Raw genomic sequence first — 14,566 nt, 5'->3', positions numbered from 1 at the left:
TTCCCTCTATTTCCATCCTATACATGTGTTTATCAAGGCGCTCTTTAAAACTCACCACTGTGTTCACTTCCACTACCTCCCCCATCAGCGAGCTCCAGGCACCAACCACCTTTTGTGTAAAAAACATGCCTCATACATTTTCTTTAAACCTTGCTGCTCACACCGTAAACCTATGCCCCCTAGTAATTGACTCTTCCACCCTGGGAAAAACCTTATGACTATACTTTCTGCCCATGCCTCTCATAATCTTGGAGCCAATTATCAGGACACCCCCTCAACCTCTGTCATTCCAGTGAGAACAACCCAAATTTCTCCAACCTCTCCTCATAGCTAATGCCCTCCATACCAGGCAACATGCTGGTAAGTCTTTTCTGTACCCTCTCCAAAGCATTCACATTCTTCTGGTAGTGTGGCGACCAGAATTGATCACTATGTTCCAAGTGCAACCTAACTAATCTTCTGCAAGGCTGCAAAATGACTGGCCAATTTTTCAACTCATGCCCTGGCCAATGAAGGCAAACATGCCGTATGCCTTCTTGACTACCTTCTCCACCTGCATTGCCACTTTCAGTGACCTGTGTACCTGTACATCCAGATCCCTCTGCCTATCAATACTCTTAAGGGTTGTGCCATTTACTGTATATTTCCTAGCTGTTTTAAAGCTTCCAAAATGCATCATCTCACATTTGTCCAGATTAAACTCCATCTGCTATCCCTTTAGTCAAGCCTCCAACTGATATATATCCTGCTGTTTCCTCATCACTATCGGCAAATCTACAAACCTTTGTGCTGTTTTCAAACTTATTAATCAATTCAGTTACATTTTCTTCCAATCATTTATAGCAATGGTCCCAGCAGTAACCCTGAGGAAAGCCCTTGTCACAGCCCTCCATTCAGAAATGTTTTGTTTTGGTGGTCTTATCATTATGCTGCCGTCTCCACCCCCTCCCCCCCAGCCCCTCCCCTCCCCCACCCGTCTAAAAATATAACAACGAAAAACAATGGGGATTAAGGTATTGGGAGAGGGGAAGCTTCCTAATAGGAATGAGGGAATTGAGGAGCTAACTGCACCAGGCTGGGAAAGGGAGAACAATCCCAAAATGCCCCCAACACCCAAAGAGGAACGTTCCTCCTGTGCCTGGTTTACCTTCATCGGCTGCAGTGGTAATTCTGGTCATTAGGGATGGGCTATAAATGTTGGCCAGGACAGTGACTCCCACACACAATGTATTTGTTACTTCACTCATTGATAAGTGCATTGTGGGCAGGGCCAGAATGTATTTCCCATCCCGAATCACCATTGAACCGTATGGCTTGCATTGACCGTGGTGATGAAGTCTCATGTAGTGAACCAGATGGGTTTTAATAACAATTGACTCATGGTTCGATTGTTGAATTCCAGATTGTTTTTATTGAATTCAGGTTTCTCTAACTGCCATGGCTGGAATTCAATCCTCATGTATGCTCAAAGCATTAGCTCTGGCTTTCTGGATTAATCACCATGCCATTATAAGATGCCGTTATAACATCCCTGAAGGGGGAGGGGGGAACAATTTATCATGATGGGTTTTGTGTCCGTGTTAAAATAGAATCGTAGAAACAATACATTGCAGAAAGAGGCCATTCTTTCCATCGAGTCTGCACTGACTCTCTGAAAGAGAAATCAATCCAGACCCTCCCCTCTGCCCACGGTCAATCCTGTACATCTGTGGGACACAAAGGTGCATTTTAGCAAGGCCAATACACCCAGCCTGCACATCCTTGGACTGAGGTAGGAGACTAGAGCATCCGAATAAAACCGATGCAGAAACGGGGAGAACGTGCAAATTTAACACAGGCAGCTACCCAAGGCTGGATTCGAACCAGTGTCTCTGGCACTACAGAGCTAATCACTGTGCTTAGGACTCTGGATGACTTGCCCAGAGGCCGTTCCCCCTCGCATCAAACCCAATAAACTTTAGTGTGACCGCTCAACCTGTACTTGGTATTTTAAGAGGAACGATCCAGCTCTCTTACAGCAATGACACAAATTACATTCCCAGTCCCGAAGTTCATGCTCTGACAATCCTATCAGGTGTTTATTTTCTTTTACTGCTTGGCAGCAGGAGGGTTAATCGCCTTTGGGTTGCTTATTTTGATAGAAACTGTTGAGATGTAATGATACATGCGTTCACTGCTGATTGGGGGAACCAGAGTCTGGTTGACAAGGCGACCAACGGCAGAAAGAAGTCCTCCGAGTGTGCGGTTTCACTCAACAGGTCGCTGAGCCTCTCAGCTTGTTCAAAGATCACAACTTGTGGTTTAATCACCCGGGACTGGAAACTCCAGCAGCGAGATGGCAGTTAGTCAGAGCCGGGGGGAGTGGTGAGAGGCCAGGTGTTGCCAACTGTCGACAAGCCTGAATCTTTTCAGAGACTTTCCCAGCGACTGAAGCTGCAGGAGATTTCTGCAGAAGGCAGTTCCAAAGGCACACAGGTCTCTGAAAGGAGAAACAATTATTTTATTCGCTCCCTTTCCAATCTGTCCCGCGAAGGTTAAACATTCCGTCAGCTTCCACTCTCACACCGCTGCCCCCATCACCCTTCCGACCCCCACACCCCCCACACTCCTCCAAAAGATCATATGTGTTTCAAAAAATCATTAACCAATCTTCTGTACTCCATTGGACTCTGTCCGATCTTTCCTCGTATCACCTCGTCCCAAGTCCCCACTCAAGTGGAGCGTCTTAAGCAAGACAATCTGTGTTCTTTACACAGTCTGCCCTTCATGTGACTCCTGACACACAACATTTTTATTCATTCATGGAACATGGGCGTTTATTGCCCATCTCCAGTTGCCCTTGGAGGGCAGTTGACAGTCAACCACATTGATGTGGCTCTAGACTCACGTGTTGGCCTAACCTGGTAAACACGGCAGATTTCCTTCCCTAAAGGACATAGTGCCCAAGATGTTATTTTCTCTCTGACAATTGACAAAGATTTCACTGTCATCAGTAGATACAAAATTTTAAGGGTTTTTTTGAAATTGAATTGTGTTTCAAGCACTGGATCCCAGAAGATTGGCTGAGTTTTTGGATTGTTACTCTAGAGATAATATCACCACACTATTCCGTCCCCTGGTTGACTGTGAACAATGATCTGAGATGGCCATTAGCAAACAATATCTGAAAGCGTGTGTATCTATGTGTGTGTGTGTGTGTGTGTGAATCTGTGTGTGTGTGTGCGTATCTTTGTGTATCTGTGTGTGTGTGTGTGTGTGTGCATGCGTGCGTTTATGTCTGTGTGTCATTTTGCCTGAGACAATCTGCCTGTCTTTGTCCATGTCTGTGTTTGTGTGTGTGTGTTTCAGCTTTTGTCTGAGAGTTTGCGTTGTCTGAGTGTGTGTGCATGTCTGAGTGTAAGTTTTTCTGTGTGCTTGTTTGTTTGAGTCTGTGTATGTGTGTGTCTGAAAGTATGTGTGCATGAGTGTGTGTGTGTGTGTGTGAGAGAGAGAGAGAGAGAGAGAGGGATTGCCCACACACACACACACACACACACACTCTCTCTCTCTCTCTCTCACGCACACATACTTTCACACACGCACATACACATACTCAAACAAACAAGCACACAGAAAAGATCACACTCAGACATGCACACTGTTCAAGGGCAATTAGAAAGAGCAACACAAAACCAGAAAATGCTGGAACAGTTCTGCAGCTCTGACATCATCTGTGAAGAGAGAATCGTGTTAACGTTTCGAGTCTGGATTACCCTGACGAATTGTCATCGAGACTCCAAACTTTGGTTCTATTTTTTCTCCGCAGATACTGTTAGACCCACTGAGATGTTCCAGAATGTTCGTTTTTTTTTTGTTTTGGATTAACGAATCCGCAGTAATTTGTGTTTCGGACCAGTAACAACTTTTGGCTTTTCAAACAACACTCATAGACAAATGAATGAAAATGATTGGGAAAGAATCTAAGAATTATCAAGGTTCTGTTTAGCCGATTCTTCAGGCAGAAATCATTAATGAATCAAATGAAAGTGTTACACTCCAGTCAATCCTGTCACTCATTAGGCTTATACATTAAAGAACGAGACAATTCGGCCTAATAAGCACATGTTTGCTATCTCAATGAGCTAAAAAAAAATGCCCGACTGCATTTGCCGTTGACACATGTCCCTCTGCATGTTATATTTTCGATTCTGTAATCATTCTGTTTTGAAAGTCACCCCAGAAAATGTTTACTCTGGTCTTTGAAACAATGAATCCCAGAGCCGAACAGTTGGCGATGTAAACCCGACTTGCTCATCATCGATTTCATGAACAGTTCTTGCTACATCTCTTACACATGCTCCTTACTAAGACACCATGAAAGTTTAATATGTATACAGTAACATACAGGCTACTGAGAAATAGCAGTTTGTCACTTGGCCTCTCTCTCCCTGCTCTGCCAGTAAACAAGATTGTGGCTGATCTTATTATAAGCTTCTGCCAACCCTAATCACATTTCACCCTTCTTGTTTACCAAAAATCTAGCTCCTTCTGCCTTTAAAAATATTGAAAGACTGCTTCCACTGCCTTCTGAGGGACACATGACCCTCTGAGAGGAAAACCTTCCCACTCTCCTCTCTCCTAAATGTGTGACCCCCTTTTTTTAAAACGTGTCCTTGGGGCTTCACTGGAACATTGCAGCAGGATAAGGAGGGACTCGTAGGCAGGGAGAGCGAGGATCAAAACAGGCTGTGAGTTGGAATTCTCGAAATGAGCCACACATTTCTTCTCAGGGAAGAAACCAGCGTAGGCCAAAGTGCAGCAATTCAGACAAAAACAGGAAACGCTGCCTGCATTAAGCCAGTCAGTAACTGTGCAAGTGAGAAACCGAGTTCAGGTTTCAGACTGATGTCTTTGTTATGAGGGCTGGAAGATGTAAGAGATGAAGAGTTATTTTTATTCTTCTGCCCCATGTGGTTGTTGTAACCTCTCGCCTCTTGTCTAAATGAATATTTCAGAGGATAGGTAAATGTCGGCCACATTTCTCTCGGTCTTGTCTCGCACACAGTCCAGGTTGTAGGCAGATTTCCTTTCTGAAAGAACATAAAAACTAGAAGCAGGAATAGGCCTTCAGGCGCTCCGAGCCTGATCCGCCATTCATTAAAAACATAGCTGATCTTTTTCCTGGATTCAACTCCACTTACTCGCCCGCTCACCATAACCCTGAATTCCGTTACTGCTCAAAAATTTATCTTTGCCTTAAAAATGTTTAACGATGCAGCCTCAACTGTTTCACTGGGCAGGGATTTATGCAGATTGACAGCCATTTAGGTGATGAGGTTCCTCCTCAACACAATCCAAAATCCCTTCGTCTTTATTTTGAAGTCTTGTCCCTTAGTTCTAATTTCATCGTCAGTGGAAACAGCCTCCATGCTTCTGTCTTATCTATTCCATTCATAATTGTATGCGTTTCTATGATAACCCCGATTTTCTTCCAAACCCCAATGAGAATTGGCACAGTATTGGTGCACACAAGGTACTTTTGCAACAACGGATGGCAGTTTTATTCTGGTCTCTATTATTCAGCCGAATTTTCAGTTCTACACTTTCTTTGATTAAATCCCACCTGTCACTGTTGGTGGGATTTCAACTCGTGTGTCCAGTGCAGTAGACAATATTTTCCCAAGCCACAACCACTACCACGGCAAAATCACAAGGGCAGCAGATACCTGGGAACAACATCAATAGGAGATTCACCCTTCAAAACACTCACCATCCCGACTTGGAAATATATCAGCCGTTCCTTCAGTACTGATAGGTCATAATCCTGGAATTATCAGAATTGTCTATCTTTCAATGAGATCACCCATTCTTCAGAACTTAGTTCAATACACGCACCAATCTCACCTCAATGGACAATGTTTACATCCCAGAATCAGTCTGGTGAACTACTGGTGCACCCCATCAATAACAAGTATGTTCATCCTCGCACTCCTCTCTATACCCAGATTGGCGGCGCACTGACATAGTGATTAGCATTGCTGCATCATAACACCAGGCACCCTATTTAGATTCCTGGCTTGGGTCACTGTCTGTGCGGAATCTGCATTTTGTCCCCGTGTCTGCTTAGGTTTACTGCGGGTGCTCCGATTTGCTCCCACGGTATGAAAGATGTTCTGGTTAGGTGCATTGACCATGCTAACTTCTACATCAATGTACTCGAACGGGCGTCGACTCGAGGATTTTCACTGCGACATTATTGCAGTATTAATGTAAGCCTATCTGTGACTCAAAAGTTATTTTTGAATTCAAAAATTCAAGTTGCATTGGATTCACTGAGGGTGTTGTGTGGGGAATTGAATTGAACCCGTATGTCCATAATATTAGTTTGGGACAGTTCAGTGACGTGATCACTGTCCTGCGATCTCGACCTTCCAAATATGTTATTCAAGTTTAAATTAATTATTGAGCAACCTATATGAACACATGAACATTCCTGTTTCAGTGTCCAGATGTGCCTTACGTCCGCCCCCTGCTGACTGCCCATTGCACAGCGGGAACAGGACGATGTCACGATTCTCACTGTTTTTCCCCTGGGTAATCAGAGGTGCAGAAATTAATACAACTCAAACATTCAGCTGCAAACAGCAAGAACCAAAATTACAACTGCAGAGACCAAAAGGAGAGAAAAAAACACATACTGGGCAGATTCGATGGTTTCAGGACATGGAAATTAATCTGTTCTGATGTGTGCTATAGATTTGAACTCACGGCTCAGCGCTGAAAGAGTTAATGGAAAAGTGAACATGCGATGAGCCGGAGCTACTATAAGTGCTTCAGTGCAAGTAAGACCAGAACCTTACAGTCATGGAGTATAGTAGGCAATCCCTCTCTCTCTTTCTCACACACACATACACACACACACAGTCTCTCTCTCTCACGCACACATACTTTCACACACGCACATACACACACTCAAACAAGCACGCAGTCAGAAAAACGCAAACTCAGACATGTGCACACACACTCAAACAACGCAAACTCTCTCAGACAAAAGCTGACAGAAAAAACACACACACAAACACAGACATGGACAAAGACAGGCAGATTGTCTCAGGCAAAATCAGGCACAGACATAAACGCACACATGCACACACACACACACAGATACACACGCTGTCAGATAAACACACACATGAACGCGCGCTGATACACACTGACAAACAAACACCGACACACACACTCACAGACAACACAAATATAAAGACACTCAAATAAGGACACAGAAACACAGACACTCACAGAGCAGACACAAATGTTCAGACAAACTCAGACACACATACACACACACACACCACCTCTCAGGTAAATACACACACTCAGATAAACAAACAGTCACAGCCACACACAAGCAGAGTTTCCAAAATCATATGCACGGATGCACCTACACACAGCCAAATACAGACAATGCTTTCTGTTAGCCCTATTGATGGGTGGGATGGAGGAGTGAGCTGGTTTTTAACAAGAAACGAGAGGAAAAATGGAAGGATGTTTTGAGAGAATGCTGATTTTTCCTGATGTGCCCCCCCCCCTCATCAAATTGAGTTAGCGATACCCCCACCTGCCCCGTGTTCCCCCGAAATACATTTGCCCCAGTGTCAGCATGGTGGTACAGTGGTTAACACTGCAGCCTCACTGTGCCAGGGACCTGTGGGTCATTTGCAAGTTGTCCCCGTGTCTGTGTGGGTTTCCTTCCCCAGTCTGAAAGACGTGCTGGGTTAGGGGGCATTGGGCCGTGCTTAAATTCTCCCTCATTGTTACCCCAACAGGAATGTGGAGACTAGGGTAATTCTCACAGTAACTTCATTGCAGTGTTAATGTAAGCCCACTTATTAGTGACACTGATAAATAAACTTAAACTGCAGGTCAAGGTGCTGCCGTGACAATGCACCCTCTTGTTTAAACACTCTGCAATGCTGAGACTGGGGAGAGGAGTGAACAACAGGGAGCAGCATTGCAGCTTCTCTCCCCCCATTGAAACTGGGATTGTTGCTCCATCTGCTGCACCATCCCCACCACATCCACTGGGGGGCAATCTGGACAATGGGCTGCAGGCAGACCTCACTGCGCCTGCGCCACAATCACTCACCGCCGGCGGCCATCTTGCGTTGCCAGGGGAGACGGCCAGCGGCCATGTTGCGTTGCCAAGGGAGACGGCGTCCCGCGCGCTGCACTTTGGTTGAATTCCCCTCCTGCACATGCGCCCAGGCAGTTCCATTTGAATCTTTTAATATTTTGAATCTTGATGATTATTATTCAAATCCTCACCCGCCAGACTTTCGGTTCCTTCTCCATTCGGGAAAATCGTTTTTTTTATTGCGTCTTTTTTTCAATCACACCCGCGCGGTGCGCTCTGGGAAAATACTACAGCACATGCGCGGTTCCGCCACCTGCCTCTTTATAAAAATATGTATTTTATTTAATTTTAATTCCGCTCCGGGCGGGATTTCCGGGTGGGAATTTCTCTCACTTTCTACATTTCTGAACCGTCGCTTTTTCCTCGACGGGGGGGAGGGGCTGATGGTGACGTCACGGCAATATGGCGGCTGGCCCCGCCTCTCTACATGACCCGGATGTTCCGCCAACGAGCAGCGGCCGGGCCGGAGTGGGCAAGAGGTGACACTGGGCGGAGCAGCGCCCGGGCGTGTTACAGCGACCCCCGGTGGCCAGGAAGGAAAATAGCAGCAGCGCAGTCTCTGCCCAAAGGCTTCCCCAGTTCTGCTGCTCAGAGACCCTGGGAACCTCTTCAACTGGAAACTTCAGCTTCTCACATTCACCCCCCTGTGTTCAGTCATTGTTTAATAGACAAGCTCTGTAGGGAAATCAGAAACAACTTGTTCACATTAAAGGGGATGGGAATCTGAACCATTCTGCTCAAAAGGCTCTGCTCGCCTTGAAATTTCAATTGAAATGTTCAAGATGTGAATTTATAGATACAAGTCATGTTGTATGTGGAACGCTCATGATGCCACAATAAGATCAGTACAGACACCTCACAGGGTTGTGTGACTGGAGAAGATGTCAGAGATGGAATGGTTAAATATAGAGCTACAGGGTCTGAAGGTCAGTTTTGGGGAACGAAAAATGGCAGTACAAAGAACAGAGAAAATTACAGCAGAGGGACATGCCATTCGGCCCTTCAAACCTTCACTGATCATGCTGTCCGACTTAACTAAAACCCCCTATCCTTCCGGGACCATATCCCTCTATTTCCATCCTATTCATGTACTTCTCAAGTAACTTAAAAGTCACAACTGCATCCGCTTCTACTATCTCTCCCAGGCAGCGAGTTCCAGGAACCCACTACTCTCTGTGCAAACAATCTGCCATGTCCATCTCCTTTAAACCTTGCCCCTCGCACCTTAAAGCATGCCTTCATCGGCCGGGCCATTTTGTTCCTGAACATTATCTGAATTTCGATGTTACACCCATAGTATCTTCGCTCTGGCCTCGGCCTCAAATGCTTTGTGTCAAATAAGAAATGATAAATTGTTTGATGCATTGCCAGGAAAGAAACTTTCCTATTTTGACACCTGCACATATCAGCAAGTCATCCAATCTTCAAGACAATTTAATAGGTTTAGGTGCAGACTAACATAGTTAATCAACATCTGAAACATGCTCGGGTGAGGGAAGTCTGTATGATTTCAGTTTGGTGCTGAATATTATCAGAAACTCGATGTTACAGACATATTATCTTTGCACTGACCTCAGCTTCAAAAGCTTTCTCCAAAATCAGAAATGCTGAATTTTATGAAAAAATTGACAAAATTGTGTAAATTCTCAAAGACATGTTGAATTTTGTCCAAAGTGTATTTGAGGTTAGCATTTATTTAATATCCTAATCTTATTGAATGATTTTTTTTTCCGAAAAAAATAACGTAAAATAGTCGGTTGCTGTTCATTAGCAATCTCCTAACATTACTTTCTCCAGAGAAGCTGAAAATATGCTTGCCAACATTTGTCAGAATAAGTATAAAGATATTAAATACTTTTTTCATCGAAAGTAACAAGGAATTTATGAACACCTTTTAAAGGTTTGGACTGAGGCAACCAGGAGTCGACGCTGGAATTTTCTGATCCGGAGTCAGACGCGTTGCCCATTGCGCCACTGACCCACATGTGGTCATTAGGATAGTTGTTACATATTAGCTCGATGTTTCGAAAGTTTCAGGCACAAGAACTGTCAGAAAGTTTGCTTTCACTTGTGAGGAAAAGGTCCATTATTGAGATTGTCTTTATTCATTTACTACCAATCCTAATTGCCCTTGAATTGAGTAACAGCAGTTGAACGGGCTGTCAAATTCTCCTCTCGATTAGGATTTGGTGATAAACTTAAACGAAACGCCCTTCAGCAAATCCATCATCTGTATTTGCAAATTAAAACAAGGTTCTACCGAGATTTGAACTCAGATCGCTGAATTCAGAGTCCAGAGTGCTCACCATTACACCACAGAACCCAGCACATGGCGAAACTTGAAAATCGTGGATCAATACTTGTGCCAGTTTGAACAGCAGGGAGAAATATCAGTCCCGTTGTACAATTATTCATATTTATATTTCCCTTGCTGGTTCCTTCTGTAAAAGCGAGTAGGCTACTTTCCACTGCATTAAATTTCACTGTAACTGACCACATTCAAACACCAATGTTTGCATCGAACTGACATAAACCTTACTGCAGTAAATCCACTGAACAACATCAGCTTTTCACAGCTCTGCTTTCATCACACTGGAAGCCAATGTGAAAATATGAACAATTTCAAATCTTAACAGACAGGAAGGAGTGTGTGAGTGCGGACAATCGGCGCTGTGCACATTCCTGTAACCAGTATCTGGGAGAATCAGGTAGATGGGATCCTGGTGGTCTCGTGGTTAGGATTTGGTTCTTACAAATGTCGCAGACTGGCCTCGATTTCTGAAGATTTAATGCATTTTTTAACGTAAGAGTAAAAAGCTTTGGCGTTTTCCTTTATCCGACTTGCCAAGGACTTCTCATGCCTCCTCCGAGTTCTCCTAAGCCCTATTTTTTAACTCATTCCGAGCTAACTTCTAACCCTATATAGGTGTTATCAAGTGTTGAAAGTGGAAGTTTGGCCTGGTGTCGTACTGGGTACCAGCTTTGAAGAAATGTAGCAACTTAAAGCTTTTGCAGAATGGCATGATGCGTATTGTAGTGATATGAGTTGAGTGGAAGAGACAGTGTGCAAATAATTTGAATACGTTTTAAGCGTGTTTAGACTGATGTGGTGAAAGCAGAGGCATATTTGGGAGAATGACGCTGGTTGAGAGGGGGACTGTTGCAGAGTGCATGTGTTTTGGAGGAAGGTTGAAAGTTTGAGATGTGGTTGTGAATGAAAGGAAGGTGTTGAACAGCATGAGAGGCTTGTGCGATGTTGCGTGTGAGATTTGAGTGAGAGCATTTGTGGGCATTTGGGGAATGAAAGGACAAAGTAAGGAAATTACAATGCTGCTGAGTGTGAAGGAAGAGGGAGCATGGGGGGGGGGCAGCTCGAGCAAGAGCAGCATTGGTGGTTCAGTGGTAGAATTCCCACCTGCCACGCGGGAGGCCCGGGTTCGATCCCCGGCCAATGCAAAGCTTCTTCTTTCTCCGTTCACTCTGTATATTGAAGCGAATCTCCTGCCAAAATTGAGGGAAAACAAGGGAAATATTAAGTCTTGCAACTAAATCCTGAGGGAAATAGATCACAATATTCGGAAGGAGGTGCAGTTGTGAATGGTGTTATTGATGATTGAGTGGAAAGTATTGGATCTTTGGGCTACTGGTGGTTCGTTCCCTTCCCTCCTGCTGAATTCCTCCCTGTGATAAGAGACATGGATTCATTTTACCTGCCCGTTCATAGGAGAAACACACGACAGCAGTGCTGCAGGATCAACGGAACGAAAGAGACTTGTATAGAATTGTAAACAGTGCGGTCATGCTGCAGTTCTGGAACAGGTTTTCAGAAATAGAATTGTGGTCATTGACACACTAGTTTAGAATATACATAACGGTTGTTGTCTCAGTCTCTGTGGCGCAATTGGTCAGCGCGTTCGGCTGTTAACCGAAAGGTTGGTGGTTCGAGGCCATCCAGGGACGGATTTTTGCTATTTCTCTCTCTATCAGCATTCACGGGTAAACAGTTGCCTGCTTCAACTCATTGAAAAGTTTGGAACTACGAGAGAGAATTTGGTAGTGTGCAAGCTGAGACATTGAATATACCTCTGATTCTGTGTGTGCCCTTGCATCTTTCGAGTTACGAAGATCTCTATATGTCTGCGTCTGAATCTAGTGTGCCCCTACATCTATATGTGTCCCTGAATCTGTGTATGCCCCCCTGTTTCTCTGTAGGCTCCAATACCTGTGTGTGTGTGTGTGTGTGTGTGTGTGTGTGCATCCCTGTAAATGTCTGATTCTTTGTGCCTTTTTTAAGACTAAACGGTGAAAATGTCTGACAAACGAATTGCAGAGGGCAGCAATGTTTACCCACTAAGATTCTGAATTTGATTAACTTCTGATAACTGCATCGAATGTACAGTTTGAAGTCTCACATAATCCCAACTTCAATCTCCAGACATTATCTCCCAATGGGAAATGAAGAACGCGATTTATCTGCGGTGCCTGGTTATAAAAAGGGCGAATACGCCAGCCGAGATCCTTCTGTAAACTCCAATCTCGGACAATATCATTCAATATTCATATTTCAGTAACAGCTGCAGTCGCTGTTGTCCGCCAGCAGATGGTGGTGTTGTATCACTTTACTCACAAGGTTAGTGCAGCAGGTTTGAGGAGATATTTGAGGAAAATTTATTTCCCTGTTTCCATGGAAAGGGAACAATCAGTAAAGCAATGGCATTAATATCCCTGTCAGTAACATTCACAGGGAAATCTGGCCAAAGGATAGCGAATTTAATACTTGCATTCATATTTACCTTCCGGTTACTGAACATGTCGATTACCAGCTAATTATTGTATAAACTTACCATTTTGTGATTTAAAGATTTGTCCATTTTATCATCCAGACATTATCAAATAATATTTCATTATAAACGGACACATGTCTCTTTTTCGCTGGATTTTCCATTCTTCGGCGCTCATTTTTTTCCTTAGTCCGTTCAGAAATCCAGCCGAACCCTGCCTCTATAATATGTTCTGTGTATATGTAAATATAGTTCCTTCTTATAATTATTGACTTCAGCACAATTCGAGCCCTAACTCACTCTGATCTATAACACAATTTCATCCACACAATTATATTGCACTTTTTAGTTAATATCCATCTATTCTTCTCACTCGCTCTTTGTTCGATTCCATCTATTAGACACATTTGATAGAAAAACAATTAGTGAGGAAGTGTCTGCTTTATTAGTGATACACGGGTGTGTTCAGTAGTGCATGACATAGAGCCGAGCACAATAATATCTGAGATGGAGCCTAATGTAACGTAAGTGACCTCTTGACTAAGTAATAATAGTTCAGAGACGATGATTTGTAGCATTTATCATGGCATGTCCACATGTATTAATAAATGAAGCGGCAAGTAATGTAGTGTAAACAGTTGCAAAGTCTATTGCAATAATGATTCAAATGAGTCAAACGCAGTATATAAAGAGACATGGCCTAGTGCATTACTGTACAAGACTGGTCACAAACTGGTTTTGAATATATTTCGCTGCTGTTTCAGTCTCTGTGGCGCAATTGGTCAGCGCGTTTGGCTATTAACCGTAAAGGTTGGTGGTTCGAGACCACCCAGGGGCGGAATTTTACTATTTCCTCACCATCAGCATTCACGGTTAAACAGTTGCCTGTTGGCAATGGGTCCGTGGGTGCCAATAAAAAATAGCTGTGAATTGTTCCCGGCTGTACTGTTATCTGGTATTACCAACATTATTTAATGACGATTGGCTTCAAGCATATTACATATAACATTATATATACATATACACATATATATATCTGTACACCATTACATATATATATCATATATATGTGTAATTATACCTTTAAACATAAAAAAAATACAATTGAAACATGAACTTGTGGCTGAGTATTTGTTCCAATTCCATATTCCTGTTTCCATTCATTCCTGGATCGATCATAAATCTGTCTAACCCAAACTGAAATGTGTTCAATGATGGAACATCAGAACCCTCTGGAGTAGAGAATTCCCGAGATTCACGAGCCTTTGAGTGAAGCAATTTCTCCTCATCTCAGTCCTGAATCATCAGCACCTTATCCTGAGATTGTGTCCCCGTGTAGAAATAAAACAAAAGGCAGGTGGCGCATGGATAAATTAATATTTTAAATTTAGCCAGCTTCCCTGGTGGTCTAGTGGTTAGGATTCGGCGCTCTCACCGCTGCGGCCCGGGTTCGATTCCCGGTCAGGGAATTTAGATTCATTGCTGTATAACAATCCTGAGTTACTTCCCGGTCTGCAGCAGTTCTGTCGGAATCAGCGTCACGGAGATTTCCTCTTCAGTATCTGATTTGGAAATGTCATATTTAAAGAACAAAGATAAAAGGGAGCGACAG

At 43.6% G+C, this 14,566-nt stretch overlaps 5 non-coding genes across 5 annotated transcripts; 4 read left to right on the top strand and 1 right to left on the bottom strand.

Moving 5' to 3' along the window:
- Positions 1-10,424: 10,424 nt before the first annotated feature.
- Positions 10,425-10,496, bottom strand: trnaq-cug (transfer RNA glutamine (anticodon CUG)). The gene has a single exon. It is a non-coding gene; the product is annotated as a tRNA-Gln (tRNA).
- A 1,062-nt stretch (positions 10,497-11,558) lies between these two features.
- On the top strand, positions 11,559-11,629 carry trnag-gcc (transfer RNA glycine (anticodon GCC)). Its single transcript has one exon. It is a non-coding gene; the product is annotated as a tRNA-Gly (tRNA).
- Positions 11,630-12,059: 430 nt separating this feature from the next.
- On the top strand, positions 12,060-12,133 carry trnan-guu (transfer RNA asparagine (anticodon GUU)). The gene has a single exon. It is a non-coding gene; the product is annotated as a tRNA-Asn (tRNA).
- Positions 12,134-13,717: 1,584 nt separating this feature from the next.
- On the top strand, positions 13,718-13,792 carry trnan-auu (transfer RNA asparagine (anticodon AUU)). Its single transcript has one exon. It is a non-coding gene; the product is annotated as a tRNA-Asn (tRNA).
- A 559-nt stretch (positions 13,793-14,351) lies between these two features.
- Positions 14,352-14,423, top strand: trnae-cuc (transfer RNA glutamic acid (anticodon CUC)). The gene has a single exon. It is a non-coding gene; the product is annotated as a tRNA-Glu (tRNA).
- The last annotated feature ends 143 nt before the right edge of the window (positions 14,424-14,566 follow it).

This window comes from Carcharhinus amblyrhynchos, unplaced genomic scaffold (genome assembly GCF_965287045.1).
Source record: "Carcharhinus amblyrhynchos unplaced genomic scaffold, sCarAmb.v2.hapA scaffold_38, whole genome shotgun sequence".
In the NCBI taxonomy this organism is placed as follows: Eukaryota; Metazoa; Chordata; class Chondrichthyes; order Carcharhiniformes; family Carcharhinidae; genus Carcharhinus; species Carcharhinus amblyrhynchos.
This window is presented reverse-complemented; position numbering and strand designations above follow the sequence as displayed.